General features: G+C 41.5%; 1 pseudogene; it reads right to left on the bottom strand.

The window, feature by feature from the left end:
• Positions 1-13,721: 13,721 nt before the first annotated feature.
• On the bottom strand, positions 13,722-14,048 carry LOC147424371 (uncharacterized; annotated as a pseudogene).
• Positions 14,049-22,141: the final 8,093 nt, after the last annotated feature.

The following is a 22,141-nucleotide window of genomic DNA, read 5'->3' as shown; positions in this document are numbered from 1 at the left end:
ATAGTATCTTAGAACTTCAATGTACAAATATAAAAATATTCAATATCTTTGATAAAAATTTATTCTCACGATTCAGCAGTCTCAAAGATACCACAACATGCAGCGTGTCATCCACTCCATAACATGTTGTATCTTAGTTCAATCAAATATTTTGCAACTGATGCAAAAAACAAATGACAACGGATTAAGCCAATTGAACCACAAGGCAATTGATCCAATTGAACCACAAGACAATTGACTAAAGACATATAGATCCAAATATACTTCAAATGACTTAATGAGGTGAAACACCCCAAACCCTGATAATAGACTGCAATGCAAATAAAATACTCGGACAACAAGACAAAGTACGAAGTACAAAATATTCAATTCGGGTAAAAAGATGGTGCAAGTTCAATAAGCAATCACATTGGACAAGATTAGGGTATGTCTTTAAATGCTCTTTGAAAAAGATCAAAACAATTAATGTGTTTCTTCTAGCTTCCTGTTCTATTAACTTCATCAACACTCCTTGTTGTCTGAATAGTCCTCATGGCATCTTAATTGGGGTGGTAAAATACTTCTTCTATGAAATAGACTTTCCTAACTTCACTCCAAACGACTATCAACATGTCTAATAGAAAACCTAATGCATAAATGTCTCTTGCTTTTGTGTATACATATGTGCACCATGTATCATATATTTTTGGAGCAATTTCTCCTTCCCCTGATGATCGTGCCTCCAAAATTGCAAAGTTTGATTGAGCGCTCTGATGCAAATAATTTTTTGATACGTGCTTGGTTGGCGTTCTACGCATCATGTCCCAATCAATGATGCCGACGTGGGGTTTATTTGCGTGAGTGAAGACATTATGTTGAAAGGGTGCATGTTGCTATGCACTTATATACCAATTGAGTGAGAAGTTGCAACGCCATCAATTAAAGCGTGTAAGATTGCTGAGATCTGTTGAATCACTGCTTTGATCCATGCAGTCTCTATCTCTCGTAAGTGCTGATTTTCTGGTGGCTAAGACCTTTGACCATGTTGTAGCTTGTGCATGTAGCATCTAAATGCTCCGTGGGAAAATGGCAAGTGGCACATCATGTCCCTCGAGCTGCCCCCATTGTAGTATGGAGAGATTGTGATCCAAGGAGCCTCGGTGGTAAAGCCAACGTATCCTACCATGGAGGGGTGAAGTGTTTGCATTCCTTGCTCTGTTTGAAAGCTATCAAATTTTGCCTCACTCCCTCCCTTGTAGCATTTAATTACATATGTAATGTGCTCTAGAAAAAAAGAGATGCCTTTAATGGTGTATAATGTGCACATACTGAAAGAGTCTAATCCAACCCTTGCACCTTCCACCAGGGCCTCGTGGGGAATGTCGATTAGATGAGCGCACTTGGCATTCAATGCCATGTGCATGATTGTGCCGCTGCCGCCATTAGGAAGGGAATGGGGTCTAAAGGGGCCTCTTTATTTTCCATGGGATTAAAAAGGAGATTATGGAAGGGACAAATGGGTGGATGCCATGTGGACTGAAATGGTGGGAATGGCAGGGCCTAAAAGTAAATAGTCAAATTTGTACTCTTTTATATAATATAAAGAGAAAATCTCTTATAAATTCAAAAAACTAAACTTTTCTTTAAATAGTTGAGTAAAAACCAATCGTTTCTCTCTCTAGTGGCTGCCAGTTTCTCCCCCCCTCTCTCCTAAAAGGGGGTCCCTCCAAAAATGTGATGATCATTCCTTCCCTCTCTCTCTACTGTACTATCTCTCACTTCTCTTCACTTCTCTTCACTTCACTTCACTTCACTTCACCTTTCAAGTTGCTTCTCTTTCCTTCCTTTCAATTTTCCCTTCCGAAAGCTCTATAGTAGAAGTTTGAACCTCCTTTCCCTCCTCAAGCTTACTGCATTCTTGAGGGCTGCATTCTTCTCAAATTGAATTTCTCCAGTTCTCCATGCATCTTACTAAACACCTCTACCTAAAGCTGAAAATGTGTGCATCATATCTTTCTGCTAGATCATCGCTCTTTCTTTCCTCAACAGGTTTCCTGCTTCTTCTCCATTAAGCTCTCTAGAGAGGATCTTCTTTCCTCTCAAGCTTTGCAACATTATCGTCCTCATTAAGCCAACAAGCAGGTAGAGCAGTATAGAAGTAAGTGGCATCATTCACCTTTGTATACTATCAAGAAACTTGTTCTTTAAATAGCTGAAAACATGGATGTGCAATGTCTAATCATAAGTGTCTCTCTGCAGGTTGTTCCACTATTCCCCATGGCATCATCAGGTACTCAACAACCTAGGAGTATCATCGACTCCTTTTGATGTAGCAATGTACAAGACAACAATGGATATTGGGTGACGATGGAGCTCAAACGAATGATGTAGGTGACAATGCAGTCCAGCTCAAGAGGTGCACACAAGATCTCAAGGAAACACATGGCTTCTTGAGCACACCATTGGAAGGAAAGAATCATGGCGTTCAAGAAAACAGAAGAGGGCAAGAGGCTTGCGAAGATGCAGCATGTGTATGTTGCTTCACAACTGAAGCTAGAGACAGCAGTGGCTCCATCGAGGTTTGTTGCAAATTATAATTTTACTCCTCTTTCAAGTTTTTTGGTCGTCTATTTGGTATTATTTCCTTGTATGTTCCTTTTGATGACTGTAAGATTTCCATTGCTTGTTCATGTTTGCAGATGTTTTTCCATCCAATTTTGTAGAGTGGGAGCCAATAGAGTCCTTCACAGGCACTTTTGAGGCCATCCACAATGAGCTTGGCAAGTTGCTCTATGTTGGCTATCCATCCTCTGAGCTTGCCTCACGTGACATTTTTTTTTATAATCATACTTATGTCACACCTAGGAAAAATGGGTTTGGTAATTTTTCTCCAGTTCACTCACCAACCTTGGAGAGTTTGGAATGGCCAAAGCCAGACAATGCCTTGATCGTAGCAACAAAAAGAGAATCGAGGTGGATGTGCAAGCAGCAATGAAGTGCACCTATGGTTCCCACAAAGCCACGATAACCACAATTTACGTATCTTTATGCGTATGTGTTTATATTTTGACTTCAGAGTGTTCACATGACACCAACAATGTGGACTTGCAAAGAGGGAAGTGTGATCAACAAATTCCTTGCAGCTGGATGGGAGACTAAGGTGGTCAACCACCAGGGAGATAAAATCAAGTGCTCTGTAGTGCTGACAATGTGTTGTTCAGATACCATACTGCAAAGCAAAGCTTGTTGATGGTCTTTCCCCATAGAAGATGGAAGATGACGATGGGAGAATGGGAGGCACTAGACTCTGATGTTGCTACTAGAGAATCAATTGACCTACAAATAAGCCTCCACGACGATGCAATGCACCACATTACAGTGAATAATGACTGGCACCTTAGTCACCTTCACGAGTATCTCAAATATACTTTGCCCAAGCAATATCTCTTTGTAATTAATGAAAAGGTTGTTTGCTCCAGAAAAGAGAAGAGCTTTTTGTGTAAGAACGTTTCGTTTCTGTGATGTATTTTTGTAGAAGCTTGTAACTGACAGGGATTTTTCTCTCATTAATACATACGGTGTTTTGAATCTTGTTTCTGCGCATACTTGTTTATTGTCAACTTGTTCAATATTTCAATTGAAACGTGCAATTTCTCTTATGTGGAGCACAAGTGTTTTCAATGTTGGTGTCTTTCAATGCTTTGTTGCATGATTTTGTTTAAACTTATAGTTTTAAGTTATTTTGACGTTAGTTCTAAGTGCTTTTTAAAAAGTGACTTTGGGTTTATAAGTGACTTTTCAGGTTTTAAACTTCACTTCTCACATTCACAAAACTCTAGCTCTAAGCTCTCTCCGCATCTTCTTTGCAAACGAACCCATGGCAACGTCTACTGATGCACTTCTCACACGATAAGAAAAGGTAGGACTTGCAGATTGAGCACATGAACTACTCAATGTGTTTGAGGGGACAATTAACATGCAGGCCGCTGCTGACCTTCATGCAAAGGCATTCAAAAGCTTTCTTGACTACATGGTACAGCACATGGAAGAATATGCCATAATCTTTGAGGCATCCGACACAACATGGTTGCTAGTGGATTTCCTGAAGCATCTCTATGCGTCCGACAAAAAAAATTTATTTCACTTGTTGAGGTTTAATAAAGGCCTCACGAAATGGGACTACATGGCAGAGGATGAAGATGATCTCATAGATTTGGGCATGGGGTGCATAGGCACCCAATTCATTTCTTGAGACATGGTTCTATTCTTACTTGTGCTTGAGGGCATGGATAAGAGAAAATCAAAGAAAAAGGTCAACCAAAGGCCACATGTGACCATTGTGGAGGAATCAAATGAAGTTATCAAAGGGATTGATGAGCAGGCTGAAGCATCTATGGCACTCGTCCTCTTGCAAGATCCCAGCTACATTGAGGAGGAAGATCAGATGATAGAGAGAGATGAGGTGTTGGAGGAAGTCCCAAACCTCCAATTCTCACTTTGCATGCAGTGGTGGTGGATGGTCTTCACTTTCTGTTCCTTGACGACATTGCCAAAACATTAGGACTCAGAGAAGATGAGTCGCTTGCAGTGCTTGCTATCTATGCGGGCATGAAGGATCCCAGTGGAAAGGAAGAGAAAGCCAATTTTAAAATTGACTTTGAAGCCAAGTTCTCCCAGCAAGACTCTCTTTCCTCCCCAATGAAAACAAACAGAATTTGGTGCAAACAATAGCAAGTATACTTGTGGAAATCAAATCATGTGTCTCATTCTACAAAAGCGTATCGGAAAGTGCTTTTCATCTACACAGACACTGATCGCGATTGGTAGAGATGATCGATCTAGCATCAATCTTACAAAGAAAAATCTTGAAGAGAAGGATGAGGAAACTGCGGTAAACAAATCTTAACCTCGTAGATTGTCTATTATTCCTTACTAGAAGTATTAAAGTAATTTAAAATACTTTGTAGATAGAATACCATGTTGATAAGTTCACAATGCATATTGGAGGTTCATGCAACCTGCCCATGGGTAGGGATAGCTTGCTTTGACACTACTTGAGCCACTTGGGGCCATCGATTCTTAGAGTTGCTCACATATAGTTCTCCAAGAATGGTTCTGTGGAGCTGCTAAACTGCAAAGCATTAAGTGCCATACTCGTTGAAGATTCCCTCACCGTAAATGCTCACAAATGTATATTGGTGGACCGAGAGGAAGCATTGTACGCCTATATAAGCAAGCACCCAGGCTCAATCCTCTCCGACTACGCCTTGAGCCTAGGTCAAGGGTTGACAAACCTAGAGGAAATTGTAAAATCTTTTGATAAAAAATAAAAGAATATGGCCATTAGGTGATTATTCAGGATTTCGGTATATAATGACGTTTTATCAGGTTTTTTTTTCCGGGAAGGGCATATAAATGCAACACAGGACGCTAGCCCACTAGCTGCAGGCCCTCAAGCTCGGGGGTGAGCCCATATTGGCTCTATGATTGGGAGGTGAGCCTACTGTGAGCTTGATCTGAGCTAAATTCTTAAACACTTCCACTACACCTGACATTGGTCAAAGCTCTGTGCATGCTTCAATCACTTAAATGCATGTTGGTACAAAATGCTTTTCAAGAGCCCAACTTAAGTGTGCACAAAAAGCCACACATCTCTGAATCTTAATGAGTGATGTGATGTGCGATGAGAGAAAACACATAAGAGATGTTTTCAAATAGAAAAATAATACCATGGATGCATTCAAAACATCCAAAAACTTTAGGATAGCACTTTAAAACGCTGAAATCTAATGTCTCTAGCTCAAGATATAGCCTTTTTAAGCCTAGAGCCTTATGAGGCCAGAACCAAGCAATAGAGGCCCAAGATACCCCTCATGGGACTCTACTTGCTTGGTTCTGACTCCAGCATTCCAATATTTTTAGCATCCCAGCATTCAGTTATTGTATGAGTATTTGTGCAAGATTAAAGAAAGTACTTGCTCTGGCAATAGTGCAAGGGGGCCCTTAAGGATTGGGACCCAATATCCTTGTGTCGTCTTTTTTATCTCTCTCTTTCTTTTAGTTCAATTCAGTTCTTTCAAGTGAAGTAAGTGTCCCTAGTGTTTGTGCGGAGTACTAGATCTGAGCTAATCAATTTTCAGCCCTAAGTAGTTAGCGTTTTTGTAGTTCTCAGCCTTGGCATTGTATTCTTTGTACCAAACATTGTATTTTTATTTTTGTACCCAGACATTGTATTAGATCCACCAAGATTGTATCAATTTGGTCTCATAATTCATTTTGGCCTTTTTTAGACGTTTAATACAACATTTCATCTCTCTCTCTCTCTCTCTCTCTCTCTCTCTCTCTCTCTCTCTCTCTCTCTCTCTCTCTCTCTATGTGTGTGTGTGTATGTGTATGTGTATGTGTGTGTGTGTGTGTGTGTGCACGTGCACGAGTAATTACAAACCGTGCATTGTACCGCCCGTGTCGTAATAGCTTGGTTATTTGTTGCTCGACCTTTTGTTTTGTCCCATCCCTCTCCAAACTCGCTCTGTAGCTGAGCAATCACAAACTTTTTTCTGATATCTAGTTGATCTTTGCATTACAAGAAGATAGATTAGAAATCTAATATCTAGCTTTACCCAAATGATTTTCTCATGTTAAACTGATCATTTAATATGGGAAGGTAAAAGGGAAACAAGAGCTAGAACATGGATATGTGTTGTTAGACCTAACTCAGCACAGGGCCAAAAAGGAGTTGGTTATATCTCGACAGGGGCTCAAAAGGAGATGGTCTACTGAAGGACAATGTGCAAATAAAGGAGCTTAAAATACCTTAGGATTAGCTTCATTAAACTCCTCCAAAGGTTAGTGTTAAAAGTCCTTAGACCTTAGGGTAAGCTAGGCATGTGCTTAATGTAAGCTTCATTAAAGACCTAGGATTAGCTTCATCAAAATCCTCCAAAGGATAGTGATAAAATTCCTTAGACCTTAGGGTAAGCTAGGCATGTGCTTGAGGTGCTCGTCATGCTTGAGATGGCAAAGGTGCTTGAAGTTCTTGTCATGCTTGAGCTAATTAAGATGCTTGAGGTGCTTGTCGTGCTTGATGACCAAGGTTCTTGAGGTGCTTGTCATGCTTGAAGGCCAAGGTGCTTGCGGTGTGCAAGTCAACCATAATCCCTACAAAGGTGGGGGAGAGCCCTAAAGGTAGGGGCATGAGAGAGAACACACACACACACACACACACACACTCTCAAGGCAAGCCCCTTCCACAAGAGGATATACGACACATGTCAAGCCCCTAACAAGGTTTCCCTATAGTGTGCCTAATGCCTATTGCATGGCCTTGAGAGAGGTCCAATAAGAATTTAGTTTAATTGATTAATTAGTCAAGCCCTCTATCTCTCAAAGGAGAAAGGAGAACACTTGTCTAAATGCTACCTCTATTGCTTAAAATGACCAAAGAATGTGATTGACTATGCTTGGGATGATCCAGTGAGGTGAAATCTTGAGCAAAAAGGAGGGGTCGACCTAAGCAAGAAGAGGCCTTGCTTTTAGCATATACTCTCCCACACACACTCACACACAGTCTCATCGTAAGATGAGGAAGAACTTGATCTCCTTCTCCAAGCTTGAGAAGTAGAGAGCCTACACCAACACCTCTTGGCTATGGAATGCAAATCCAACCAAGAGTCATGCCTCAAAGCAATGCTTGCCATCTTCTTCATCTTCATTACTATGCTATGATATTCTATATGAGTAGTGATATGAGAGGAAACTACTTCCTTCTCGTATGCTACTTCTTCTTCCTCTTCCCTTTTGTCACTCCCTGCTAGCTCTCTCCACCTTTGAAGGTGTTTAAGGTCTTGGGATTGAGGCTGGGGACAAGCTAATGTTTTTGCAAGGTAGTTACGGGCATAATCTTGGTGCATGTAGCTTACCATCTTCATTGCACCAACAAGGTCTCAAGGAACACAAAGCATGTATTGTACCAATTCCGTCTTCATGGGAGAATCTATAATACAAAAGCCTTTTGGGGGGGGGGGGGGGGGGGGGATCCAAGTAAATATGGTCCTTAATTATTGTCAATTTCTCTAATTCTCTCTTGCTTTTTCAAGTATTGTTCATGCCAAGTTAACTAGGTAGTATGGTTATTTTTCTATCTACCATCAAGTAAGCTTATTATGCTCATGCTGAGTTCTCTTAAAGAAATTCACACTACAATCATCTTAATTCCTCTACTCTCAATATTATTAGTTTAATTTTGTTACATTGATATCAAAGCTATTGGTTTCTCTTTTCTTGCTTAAGAAGAGAGGTCCTCAAGTTTTCCATGAAAGGTTGGACCTGTTCATTGCAAGAGGGTATTTGGGAAAGGGATTTATTATCCCGGTTAAAAAGAACTTAGTTCGAGGTACACCATTGGGAACTATAGACTTAATAATGGAGTCTTTTGGGGCTTGCCTTTGGCTTAACCATTATTGAGCTACTAGCAAACTCAACAACAACCAAGAAATGTTAGAACCTCTCCACTACTCTTTGCAATCAACAGTCTCTAAACCACGGGTGTGGCTGCTTGAGAGCTAATTTTTAAAATTTAAGAAGAGTAGCAGCTAAAGTTTTGATTTGCCAAAGCACCAAGTAGCATATACATAAGTCTGGTTAGCATGGTTGACAATAATAAAGAGAGTAGAATGAATATTGATAATTTTGATTTTGCACATGAAGGTGCTACTAATGATGCCCCAATGTTTGTGAACTATCTTGTTACTAGGTTGCAACAAGATATGGGCAACCTTGCCTTGGAATCCAACAACTTCGCACTCATGGGACTCTCTAGACTCCCCAAGTAGAGAGAGAGTTTAGGAATCCTCTTGTAGAGACTTCCAAAAAATGACTCTCTTTGGTGAGAGAAGTGGAATACTCCTATGAACGAGAAAGAAGTGAATCTCCAAATTCCTATGAAGATGTGGCTCCACAAAGACGGTGATCTCGACGATCCTCAACTCCTGCCAAAAGGAAAATATTGTCATATAGTTCTTCTGTCCTTCTCCTCGTCATTTTGAGAGGAGTCAAAAGAAGAAAAAGGCGAGAAAGAGGTCACCCTCTTCTCCATCTTCCTCCTCTTTCTATGAAAGCAACATTTTTTCTCCTAGAGAATACAAGAGGAGAGGACATTGTAAATCCTATGCTACTTGGAAAAGGTCTTGCAAGCTTAAGAAGTTCAAGGAGGGAGGAAAGAGCATCTCTTTTCTCACTCAGGATGGCACCTTTGGTGCTACAAATAAAGTTTTGTGTTAGCAGCAAGCTAACCCATGTAACATTTTTTGGGAGCTTTATTGTAAAAACACTTATTCTTTTGATAAATTGGAAAATATTGTAACTCTCAATTGCCAAGTGGATATTGTAGTCTATGAGCCGGAGCTATAAGCTTCTAGATTGTATCAATTTATCCTTAGTTAGAGCTCCCAGATGATTAGTTTTTGACCAAAGAAACCTTGGCTAAGGTATAAAAGCCAATTTTGTAAAGTTCTTATTAAGTTTTTTGGATAAGAAATACACAGCTTCCTACTCCCTTGTCGGTTGTCACATTGCAGTGCCATCTATTGTGTTGCAACCACAAGTAAGAGCTCTACGCATTGACGTAAACATATCATGGTAGATTGTAGCTTTTGGCGTTGCCAAATTTCATCATAAGTAGGAATTTAAGCTAAGAAATCACAAAGTAAGCATAGGCGGAATATTGGGGCATCATTGCTAAACATTTAGATGCATTTGGGGCCAGAAACGACTACGTCAAAATCTCACTGTTGTTAATAATCACGTTATTACACTTCATCATAAGTGAGATTTGAGACCATAATCATGTGTGCTTAGGTCTCATATACTTGTCCTAAAAGTTTCCTAACATTTGAATGTTGTTTGATGTTGTAATGGTCATGTTTTGTTTGCCGATTTAGTGACTAGCTTTTGATGCCTTAGGTCATTTGAGTGTAGCTTCTGTTAGATGCAAGTTAACTATTTTTTTCCAAAACATTGACACCCTCTTGTAGCCTCTATGCACTAGTCAAGTCAGCTTCGTCCCATGGATTGATTATTATGTTCATGGTTCTCATTATGTCTGCAATAAGATAAGAGTGAGGCTAGGAAACCCATCCACATTTGGCGCCGTTGCCGAGGATCAAATAGACCTAAACTAAGGAAAACAAGAGCATCTTGTGTAGTTGTCCGTTAACTTCCTCTAGGATCACCTAGAGTAAAATCTTCTCTTTAAAATTGCATAGCTTAAGAGTGTCGTCTTTTGATGTGTGGAGGTAGCTTGGAAGTAGATTGTACTTACTAAGTACCTTGTAGGATTGTAGGATTAGGTTAGGATTTTTAGAATGATTGATGGACAAGACAAGTCTTAAGATCAATGCTCAAAAAACCATAAAAAACAAGAAGTGATCGACAAGTGTTTGTGGACACCTTCCCCACAATCCAATTGCAAAAGAACCTAGAAGTAGGGTAAGTAGAGTCCCATGTGGGATCTCAAATCATTGCTCACTCCAAAAGAATCATCTGTGAGTTGTTTATGTGAAGTTGCAAAATTTTAGGTCTACGGCTTGAAACAAAATCAAAAGACTGTCAACCATTGAATCCGGCTGGATATGCTCATAAAAGTTGTATGAACCAATGGGTAAGCTTACGCATTTGAGGTAAATTTTCAAGAGTTTGCAAAAACTCAGATTACTTACATTTTCTTGAGAATTTAGGCCAAATTAAGTTTTGACTTGACTCAGAGGCTTCAAACATGTCACCAAAAGATTGACCAATGAAATATTTGCAAAAACTGTTTATTTTAGGCCAACACGATTATTTACTTTCAGCTCAATATTGATTAAGGTTGCTACCAGAGACTCTTTGCATGATTACAAACATCTTTTGTGAAGGCTCATAGAATTTGGATCACAAAATTGACCAAAAACTTGATATAAGCTGAAATCTGTACTGATTGTCGAGAATTTGAGTTTGACTTGAGAAATCTTGATCAAATTTGGTGAAACTTGACTCAGAGACTTAGTTTGAAGTGTTTAACATGTGTGTATGCTCAGATGATCAAAAATGTCCTAAAATATGCCAGAAGTAAATAATCGCGATTATTTACTTTTGTCCAATTTTCAAACTTTTTTGGCCATCCAAGCATACCACAAGTTCTATCATGTTTTATTGAGCACTCATATTAAATTTGGTAAGATTTGGATCTATAAAGTGAAAATTGTGGCCAGATTTGTAAAGTCAGTCTATAGACACAAAACTATTAACAATTTGAGCAGAGTTTATCCAAACTTGGTGAAACTTGGCTAGGGAGCTTAAGTTGAGTTGCTTAACAAGGTTGTATCAACATTTTGGCAAAAAGTTGCAAAAAAAATTTCAAAAGTAAATAATCGTGATTATTTACATCTGCTGCAGACTTTGAACATTTTTGCACAATTGAGTATATCACAAGGTCAAGCATATTAAGTAGACTCAATATATTAGATTTGGTGAACTTTGAATCACAAAAGTGATACTTAAGCCAGATTATTGAAAACTGAGTTTACGGACACTAAACATTTGATAACTTGGGCAAATCTTGTTCAAATTCAATAAAACTTGTCTAGAGATTACAACAAGGTGTCTATATGGGAAAACCAGCCTAAAAAGTGAGAAAATTTAAGAAAAGTAAATAATTAGATTATTGACTTTTGATCCCTCAATACAAGATAGATTTTGGACTTTTGAGCTTGTAAAGTGTTAGAACAACATAACACAATGCCACTAGTCAAGTTTGGGTTCCATCAGATCCAAACTAGTTAATGTTAGTTCAGTTTCCAAGTTACAAAATAGTCCTTTAGCTCTTTGCAAGGGTAGAATTTGAAAATCTCAACTGCTGACTCACTTAGCTCAGATTGAAGTGATATACATGGACCAATCACAATAGTTAGCAAAAATTGTACAGTCTTTGTTAGAAAATTGTTAACTTGGTCAAAACTGACACAGGAACCAGGTTGCAAGCAAAGAATTGAGAGTTTGATAGGAGTTGCATTCAAGTCAAGCGGAAAAACGGATAACAATTCAATCCGACGGTAAGTACTCTATCCAGGGCTTAAGAAGTCTATATGGAACCTTAGAGCTAGTCGTATACTAGCAAATCAGGCATATTTGGAGAGACCGCTAGTAGAGTATCCACCGAAGAGAGTACTGTGAATCAAGGTGATCACTTGGGGGGTTTCTAGTCACCGAGCTAAAAAACCGAGCAAAGAGAAATCCGAGCAAATTGATACAAGAGCAACAATGGTGAAAGAGAAAATTTATGCCATCCACGTTACTTTCACTACCACAAATTTGACACTTAATTGACAAAAAAAAAAGATTTTAGAATCATTATGAAAATTTAGTAGGTGCTTATACAAGCAAGTTAAATTGATAGACAGGTTAACATATCTCTATATCATAGATCTACCTACCCTTGTGGGAACTGATTGTGGTCTTCTGGATTTGTGAACATAGCTGCTGACATGCATGAGATCTTAGACAATATTTTCGGGGAGGAGTCCAAGACAAAAGCGAAGCGGCAAGGTATTTTGAGAAGAGGCGGTAAAAGGGTTGTGGCAAGCTCCAGTTTACTATTTACCAAAAGTTCTCGTCTCGCTTAAGTTCCCTGGCAGCTTGTGCAACATTGGCTTTTAAGCTGCCTCTTAATTCTTTGAGACCTCCTAATTGCAAATCAATTAAGGATAAAATAAAGCTTGAATGGTGCCTTGTAGGGACCTCTAAAATGCTGCTTAATTTGGTCATTTTGCTTGTGGAACCACTTTGCGTGAGGAGATTGTTTTGCCTAATAAGTCTATCATGATCATTAAAAACAGAAGCGATCTGACCTAGAGCCAAATGCAAGTTCTTCTGCAGAGGGAAGGCCCAAGTCTCAGGTGCATTTACCTGCTGGATGGAGAGGTAAAGTCATGAAGCATCAATTTCTTAAAATCTCCTATGATGTGAGTGCTCTCACTATTGAAAACACCCAAGGTCCTAGGATATCCTGGCCAAGATTGAAAGAATATTTTAGTCCTAACTCATATAATGGCAATTTAAAGCTTCCAAAGCTTGCCAAATCCTTTGCAGTAGCACGTACACAAGAGCAACCATTGTAGGAGCAGAGTTGTTTCTTCTACACACAAACATCTCTCGTTACAATCCAACACCCGTGTCCCTTCAATCATGAAAAAAAAGCCCTCTCATTGCTCATCATTAATTGCAGTTGCTGTGTTGTCGTCCACCCTCAACACCTCAACATCATGCTGCCTCGCCATTGTTTTGCCCAACAAGTACTCAATTGAATGATCTCTTGCCACTAACCATCACCTGCACCTCTTTATTTGCCTATGGTGCCACCTATAACAGCAACTCCCTGATCTGTTTGACGTTCTTTTTATAGAAGTGACACTACCCGCATGACCCTACCCCTCCCTGGTCTGCTGCTGCAACCAGCCCTGTAGACAAAGGAGGGCTATTTTTTTATTAAAAGAACATCAATCCAGTAGGGGTGTCAAAAAGGGTTGTTAATTCACATGCAACAGCCAAGTGCATGGACATAGCAGCTAGACCTGAAGCCTTTCTTGCCAGCCAGATGATGAATGCTCCGATGTGTAAGAAATTATAACACATGCCACTGTGTAGGATACATTGGTCCACATTACCCGCCATGCCACTAGCCTAGCATTTAACTGATTTTTTAGCAGTCATTATGCCCATATATTAGGGCACCAAATGCACACGGGTTGAAATTCCTTCGACAAGCACTAAGACAGAGCCCTTAACGCAAACTTGCCGCATGCTGATTCAGCAGACCCCGCCTCCCCTTGGATGGATGCAGCTGCACCTGTGAAGAGAATAGTGCCCTTCCTCCTTTGAAGCATTCCAGGCAAAACCATAAGTTCTTCCAGGATGACGACAGAGTATCCTTCTCGTGCAAAGCGGCAAGCAATAGAGAAGCGAAGGCCTGGACCGACACCAACTACAGCAACAACACCTCGCCCGTGGGGGGACGATGAAGAGCTTCTGCGCTCCATGGGCCGAGCTCAAAACACAAGCTCAACAAACACAGAGGGGAGTGATGTGCGTGCGAAAGCTTCCTATGGCCATGGGGAGCAAATTGCACAGATGCTGTGGCTCTGCATTATTAGGGCTAGTAGGCACCTTGCTATCCTTTTCCGTGCAGCTTGCGGGGAAGGCTCTCTCTCTCTCTCTCTCCGTAAAGCTTGCTGGCTTGAGAAGCATATCTCTGCATCGGCAATAGGCTGTAAAGTACATTTAAAATAGCTGAGAAGAATGCCTGCATGGGAGTCAAAGCTGGCTGGCGGCGCTGATGTGCTATATGCTTAGTGGTTGAGATAAATGGAGTTGCGGACAACATCTCATTAATGGTGGAATTGGTGACAATTAGATCGCTTGCAAAAGAGAGGATGGGGTCAGTATTTGATCAAAGGAGAGGCAAGACCCAATAGGTATGTACTTGCGAGCCGAGCTGGCTGTTGAGATAGAGTGCTAGAGCCCAGGCTGCCCTTCTCCATTTTGATGGAGTAGACAGAGTCATTGTTGGTGAGCTACATGTCCACCCCTCCAGATTAAGGATGTCGGAGCCGCGAGAATGAATATAATGAAAATGGAGCCTTTGTGCCTTACCTCATTATTGACGTAGTAGAGTCTCTCTCTCTCTCTCTCTCTCTCTCTCTCTCTCTCTCACACACACACACACACACACAAACACACACCTCAACTCACGTCATCATAGAACTCAACTCGTTCTCTTTCTCTCTCTGCGTTCCTACTCAGTGCCTGAGCTTGGAAAAATTTCTCTCATTCTCTCTAAGACTCTCTCTCTCTCCTTGTCGGCTAGATCTTTAAGGTCTCTTGGGATAGTTTCCTATGACGTTAAAACCCTCTTAAAACTCTTCTCTTCTTCTTCTTCTTCTTCTTCTCCCCGTTTGCACGCCTTGAGGCCGCGTCCCGAGGCCGGCCTCCTGTCCACTGTCTACTAGCAGCAAAGTGATGTAGGATGGCGCAAGCCTCTTTTTAGACCAGGTGGCTTCCCTGAATCCCCTTCTCCATAATAGAGTAGTATAGATAACATCGTTTTTAAAGGGCCCGTCCAAAGATTTATGCGTGCTCCATACCCTTCGTTTAAGAAAGAGCATCAGCGTGCAAAAATGAAGGCGATCATGACCGTTGCAGTTTTGGTGAGGGGTATTTCAACCACCCGCTACATGGAGGTTCCGCCTTTACAACCGCTAATACCCAGTTAACCATTCATGAGCCATTCATCCTCTTCATACTATTCAATAGCATTCTATGTACTATTGCAGCCTCACATAAAGTAGATTGCCTGCTCGTGGGGATATGGGGCGTGCACACTAACTGTCACTGGGTCCTTTAAAGTTATCAGGCCCTCTAAAGTAATGGGGCTATGGGTTAATTGATAAGTTGGAAAAGTGCCCTTGGACTAATTTTGGAGACTATTAATGGAAATGTATTTCAAGTGGATGATACAGTTGGAAAGTTTAGAACAGCAGACTTTAGGTGCCCTCCGCTTGTCGCGAGCAGCAACGGCTCTGCCATATAACAATCCCATGATGGTTTCTTTGTGCTTGATATCTGTGATTGAGAGAGAAATCCATAGGGACTTGCTTGATTATTTTGTTGCTCGAAAATACTCGCTCGTCAATTTGTATAACCCATCACTTGGGCACTATCTTTGAAGAAGTCTCAAATACTTATTCAGACTCAACATCTGAAATGTCTTCTTATTTGACTCAGTCAGGAACCGGAATGACAGTGCAATATAAGCACATACTCACCTTTTATAAGATTAATGTCCATGGAGCTCAGGTTTACCTGGATCCTAATGAAGAGTATGTTATTTGCATTGATGACCATGACATAGAGTTTGAAGAGAAAATCAGAGCCAAACAAACAAGGAAAAATATATATGGATAAAAACCACTACAAGAGGCTCTTCATATTAGCGACGCTTATAGCGACGCTCATAGCGACGCCGGCTGAGGTAAAAAAATAACCGAGTGCGCCCAAAAACTCAGATCTCAGATCTGAGTTTTTCGGCGCCCTCAAGCAAGGAGCAGGTAACGCTCTCACTCTCTCTCTCTCTCTCTCTCTCTCTCTCTCTCTTTTTCTTCTCCACACACACACACACACACACACACACGAGGAGAGGAAGGAGAGCCAGGTATGCTCCTTCCCTCTCCTCATTCTCATGTTCCCTTCCCCTCTTTCTCTCTCCCTCTCTCTCTCTCTCACACACACACATACACACACACACATAGTGTTTTTGAGAGAGAGAGAGAGAGAGAGTACAAACAAAAACAAAAACGCGCACACACACATACATAAACAAAGAATGCACACACACATTGAGAGAGAAAAAGAGAGAGAGAGCATGCATAAACAAAAAACGCACGCATTGAGAGAGGAAAAGAGAGAGAGAACATGCATAAACAAAAAACGCACACATTGAGAGAGGAAAAGAGAGAGAAAACATGCATACGATCCAAAAAAACGCACACACATTGAGAGAGAAAGAGAGAGAAACTAATTTAACGTCGTAGGAAACTAATTAAAATTAAAAGACCTAAAGATCTAGTCGACGAGGAGTTGAACTCAAGACCTATTATTCAAGAGGGAAATGGCATAATCAATCTATCATACTTGGCATGGGTGATAGAAAGGTTATACCATTTATCTCTTTTTATTGGCACACACATCCACACACGCGCACACACACAAGAAGAAGAGAGTTATAACGTCGTAGGAAACTATCTTAAAAGACGTTAAAGATTAGGTTATATGTAGACTTACATTAAATTAGATTTAGGTTTATTTTTAACTAGATTTACGTTTATTTAAGCTAGATTTAGATTTACGTTATATTAGATTAGATTTAGGTCTCCATAGACTACGATGCCTACATGAAGCGAGTGAAGAAAGCCCTCAATGGAATATAGGGTATTGCTGCCTTCACTCATGGTGGGCTCCGTCGATCCAAAAGTACTGGTGAAATGTCTTCAGAAGATAGGGAAGAAGGTGGATCTTCAGGGCGGCAAGAGTCACTACATCCCCGACACAATGACCATCTAGACAACCTCTAGTCATTAGACTTACGTTAAATTAGATTTAGCTTTATTTTTAGTTAGATTTACGTTTATTTAGATTTACGCTTATTTATGTTAGATCGAGTCCACGCAAGAATTACTTACGGTTTAGGGTTTAGAGTTAGACGAACAGTGAAAAGATCTACTGTGAAAAGATGTTAAGATGAAGTGAAGTGCAACAGCTAGAGAAGAGGCAAAGGGGTTTTGTCCACTACATGCAGTATCATGTAGACGTGGGTGTGTAGATTTCTTGTACCCACAAATATAGGTATTGACCAATAAAGACGAGATTATAACCCGGTGCTTCTGATCTCCGTGCACCTCTAGACCGAGGTGTGCGGGGATTGGACATGACTAGAGAATGTGAGGTAAAGAGAGAGAGAGAGAGAGAGAGAGAGAGAGATAAGACGAAGAATGCCAATAGAATATTAAATTTGTTGTCCAGGTTATAAGTTTTTTATCCTCATTATGAGTAGCGACGAGGATGTGGGACCGTCCAACCGAAACACCTATCTCTCAACGAGGGTCTTATGTCCTTGTAATCAATGCAAGCATGCTGTGCGACGGACAAGACGTGTTTCTTTGCAGCACGTTCGCGAATTTGGCGAGTTCGATCCATCTATTATAGATCGAGTTGTTGCCAATTATAACTCGTCGGACTCTGACGCTGGCCAACAAGCAGCAATCTTGCAACCCAATAGACGTGTTCGTAGGCGCTTTGGTCAAGCAGCATATGTGAGGCCACAAAATGTAGCCTCTGATAGCTCGGGGGATGATCATGCAGAGCACATTCCCAACGAGGCAATGTTTGAGCCCGAGATTGATGAAATGATCGAGACGATCATGGATTCAGAAAGGCTTATCTATGATGATATGAAAAGTGAAGCCGATACGCCATTGTATAACGGAGCACGTATGTTTAGATTGAAAGCACTCCTGGTTCTTCTCAACATGCAGGCAAAGTTTGGATGGAGTGACACTAGCGTCACAGTGCTTTTCAGGTGATCTATTACAATTAGTTTACTTTAATAGAACTCTAAATGTATAATGATCTGATAGATTTTTACACGACTGTATCATATTTTTATGTTGTGTAGATTGCTGAAAGAGCACATACTACCAGCTGACAATGTGATGCCAGATTCCCGAGATGAAGCAAGAAAGATTTTGCGAAACTTGGGGATGGATTACAATTCTATCCACGCTTGTCCTAATGACTGCATTCTTTTCAGAGGGGAATACATAGACATGGAGAAGTGTCCGAAATGTGATTCCGAAAGATATCGAGTAGATCTCCACGGGACAAAAATTCCACAAAAGGTTTTGCGACATTTCCCTCTGCTTCCTCGCATCAAGCATTTCTTCGAATGTAAGTCCATGGCCGCCCTAGCATCATGGCATGAGGAGAATAAATCTTCGGATGGTGTGCTACGAATTTCTGCAGATTGCGTAGCGTGGAAACATATAGATGGAACATGGTCGGATTTTGCCAGGGAAGCTCGAAATTTGCGCTTAGGCCTGGCTATGGATGGCGTAAATCCATTTGGTCAAAGATCAACATCTTACAGTGTATGGCCCGTTGTCATCGTCAACTACAACATTCCCCCGTGGTTGACTACGAAGAAGGGGCACCTATGGCTAAGATTGATTGTGCCAGGGCGATATAAAGTGGGGAATATGGATGTGTATCTTCGTCCACTATTGGAAGAGCTACAACAATTGTGGATTGGCATAGAGGTGGTGGATATGAGCCGACACACAGGACGACGGAATGCTTTGATCAGAGGCATTCTAATGTGGACCATGCATGACTATCCCGGGCTAACTGAATGCTCAGGTGATCTATTGACACTCCTCACTCAGACACTGTAAATCTTGTTTTTTCCCATAGTTGATCTATTATCATGTGTATACATGCAGGGCTTCAAACAAGCGGATACAGAGCATGTGTCACATGTGGACCTAGACTGAATGCACGTAGGGCACGCACACTGAAGAAGCAAATCTACGAAGGTCATCAAGCGTATCTTCCAGAGAATCATGTGTTACGCGATGGCTTTTTGGGAAGAGAGCCACCAAGGATGTCTGCACAAGCATGGTTAGAGCAGAAGGAGATGTGCGATGACGGATTGCCTCCAGGGATGAAGAGACTATCTCTATGGTACGAGTTACCATACTGGCCCCGACTCATGATCAATCACTTGCTCGATCCAATGCACATATTCAAGAATGTGGGTAATCTACTATGGGACCATTTGACCGGCAAGAAAGATACTTTGGGAGCCAGAGTTGACCTTAGAAATGTGGATCGTATGGAGCAATATTGGCCGTAAACAGCGTCTGATGGATCGATAAAACTCCCTAAAGCACCGTGGATTTTCACAGGAGCCCAAGAACGCAAAGTAAAAGAGACCATTCGATCTTTGCGGACCCCCACTGGCGTAATGCACTCGCTCCGAACGTGTTTTACTAAAGAAGGAAAGCTTACCGGTTTGAAGTCACACGATTGGCATAAAATGTGTCAGGTACGTTCATAGTGGACTTTAATATCATTGCATAAAATGTGGACTTTAATATCATTGCTGCACATACTTTACAGTTTATTTTACCGGTTGCCATTGAGGGATGTTTGTCTCTCGACATCCGTAACACAATCTACAAACTTGCAAAGCTGGTGCAATGGATCTCACAAAAGGAGATCAACGTAGACTCCATACCATTCGCCAAACTAAATGCTGCGGAGCTTGTGTGCATGTTTGAGAAACATTTTCCTACTACAATGCTAACCATTCAGGTGCATCTTCTTGTTCACATAGTTGATGAGGTGGAAATAGCTGGCACAGTTCATTCCAGATGGATGTTCTTCTTAGAGCATTTCATGAAAACGCTTAAGGGATATGTGCGTCAAAAGGCACGTCCGGAGGGTAGCATGGCAGAAGGTTGGTTGGTATCAGAGTCCCTAGTGTACATTGGAGAGTGGCTAGACGGATTTGATAAATCCCGGGACACGCTATGGCGAACCATAGATGATGAGCGCATATCTAGGATTGTCATGTGCAATCTCGGTGTTGAGAAGAAGATGACGGAAGATCTAGAGGCTAAAATCAACCGATTTTGCATGCTTCACAATCCAGTGATGCAAAAGTGGATTTCACAATATGAGGATGCAAAGCAAGAGCGACAAAGAGCACGAATCGAGTGGAGACGGGGAAGACGACCACCGATGCACTATCCAGCGGTTCTGGAGAGCCTACCAACCTTCATGAGCTTAAGATGGTTGCACAACCAATTGAAAAGCGCACAACAATGCGGTGACGAAGTGAGTGAAGAAGAGTGGGAGTACTCTCGGGGTTGCGCGACCAAGGTAAGTTTGCAATGTACGACTAGCAAGTGACTTTATTTATAAACGTTTGAACAGCCACTCATAATCTTTGTTCGTTGTAGTATAAGTCATACACAGCAGCATGGTGTAAAGGTCGACATTTTAGGGTGGAACGAATCGACAAAAAGCGTTTTACTCAAGATTGTGGAATCATGGCAAAATTTGAACAGTCTAGTCGACGACGTTCCTCTGATGCAGCAAGTTATGTGCTTGAAAGCTCTCATGTAAGTTATGTGGCTCTGGCAAGTAATATTTCATCCTACAAAGTCTACATCAAACTGGTGGTACATCATAGAGGTAGCCCCTCGTAGTGCAAGGACGTATGAAGGCTACCATGTGCCAATCACAACGACATCAATGGAGGAGATCAGAGAAGATGCTCAATCAGAAGCCGCTGCGGTGGTGCCAGACGAGCATCAAGATGCTACTACTCTATATGGGGTGCATGCAGAGGAGCTACAAAATGAAACAGAGGATATGTGTTTAAACGGAGAGCTCTATATAGATATAGGAAGTTATGCTGAGTTATGCGAGGATGAGAGAGAGATCTCTTAAAGCCACAAATATTGTATTTGAACAATTTTGCTCCGTGTTGTAAAAGCTCTGGCTCTCTAAGTACCTTCCATGGTGTATAACGCTCTTTTCTACTTGCGCTCACATCTTTTGATTGAAAATTCTGAGTTTTCGACTTGCCTCTTCTATCACTCGATTCATTGCGTCATTGTATTTATATGCGTCATTACGTCATTGTATTTAATGGTCTTTGCGTCATTGTCTACTCTATTCATTCAATGTTAAGTTTAAATATTCGTGTGTTTAATGCAGGTATGGATGATGAGGAGTTTCTTTCTTCTCTGTCACCGCAGCAAAGACAGTGGTACGTGGAGCGTCATCGCTCTGGCGCATCATCGCGTGTTCCTACTCCATCCGCATCTCCCTCTCTTTCGGAGCATTCGGCGCGCTCCGAAGCTTCGGCGTCGACGAGACGAGCTTCACACTCGTCTAGACACCGGCGCTCTAGTGGTGGCGGTGGCGGTTGTTGTGGGGATTCCGCCACCGATGCCTCCACACCGCCTCGTGTTCGACGAGGCTCTTTACCCTCCCTTTCTTTGCCCGCCCCCACACCAGCCACAGCATCGCCATCTACGCCAGGTTTTGCACGGCTGACTATTCCTAGAAGCTACACACCTCTACCTACTCCGCCAGGAGCCACCCCACTCGACACTCCTCGCTTCGGGGCCCAGACGCCGGTGGAGACACCTGACGTCCGTACCCCCATCGACACGCCGCTAGAGACCCCTGCCGGGACACCCAGGTTCACGCGTCACTGGCCAGAGGGCTTGCCTTACTCCGTCGACATTAGCGGCGGCATCATCATGGATGATGACGGCTTAAAGGTGATCTCGCGCATGCGTGGTCTTTGCTCTCAGCTATTTAAACACTACATACTAAACAAATGGAGTGAAGTACCAAGTGATTTAAAAAACAGAGTCATCAGCATACTTCATGATGAGTTTCCCGTTCCAACACGGGATCAGCGCTTCAATGAAGACCTGATGAAGATTCGAATGCGCGAATACTGCAAACACAAGCGTTCCGAAGTGCAAAAAGCAATCAA

Source organism: Adiantum capillus-veneris, chromosome 25 (genome assembly GCF_014529385.1).
Source record: "Adiantum capillus-veneris isolate H3 chromosome 25, ASM1452938v2, whole genome shotgun sequence".
Lineage (NCBI taxonomy): Eukaryota > Viridiplantae > Streptophyta > Polypodiopsida > Polypodiales > Pteridaceae > Adiantum > Adiantum capillus-veneris.
This window is presented reverse-complemented; position numbering and strand designations above follow the sequence as displayed.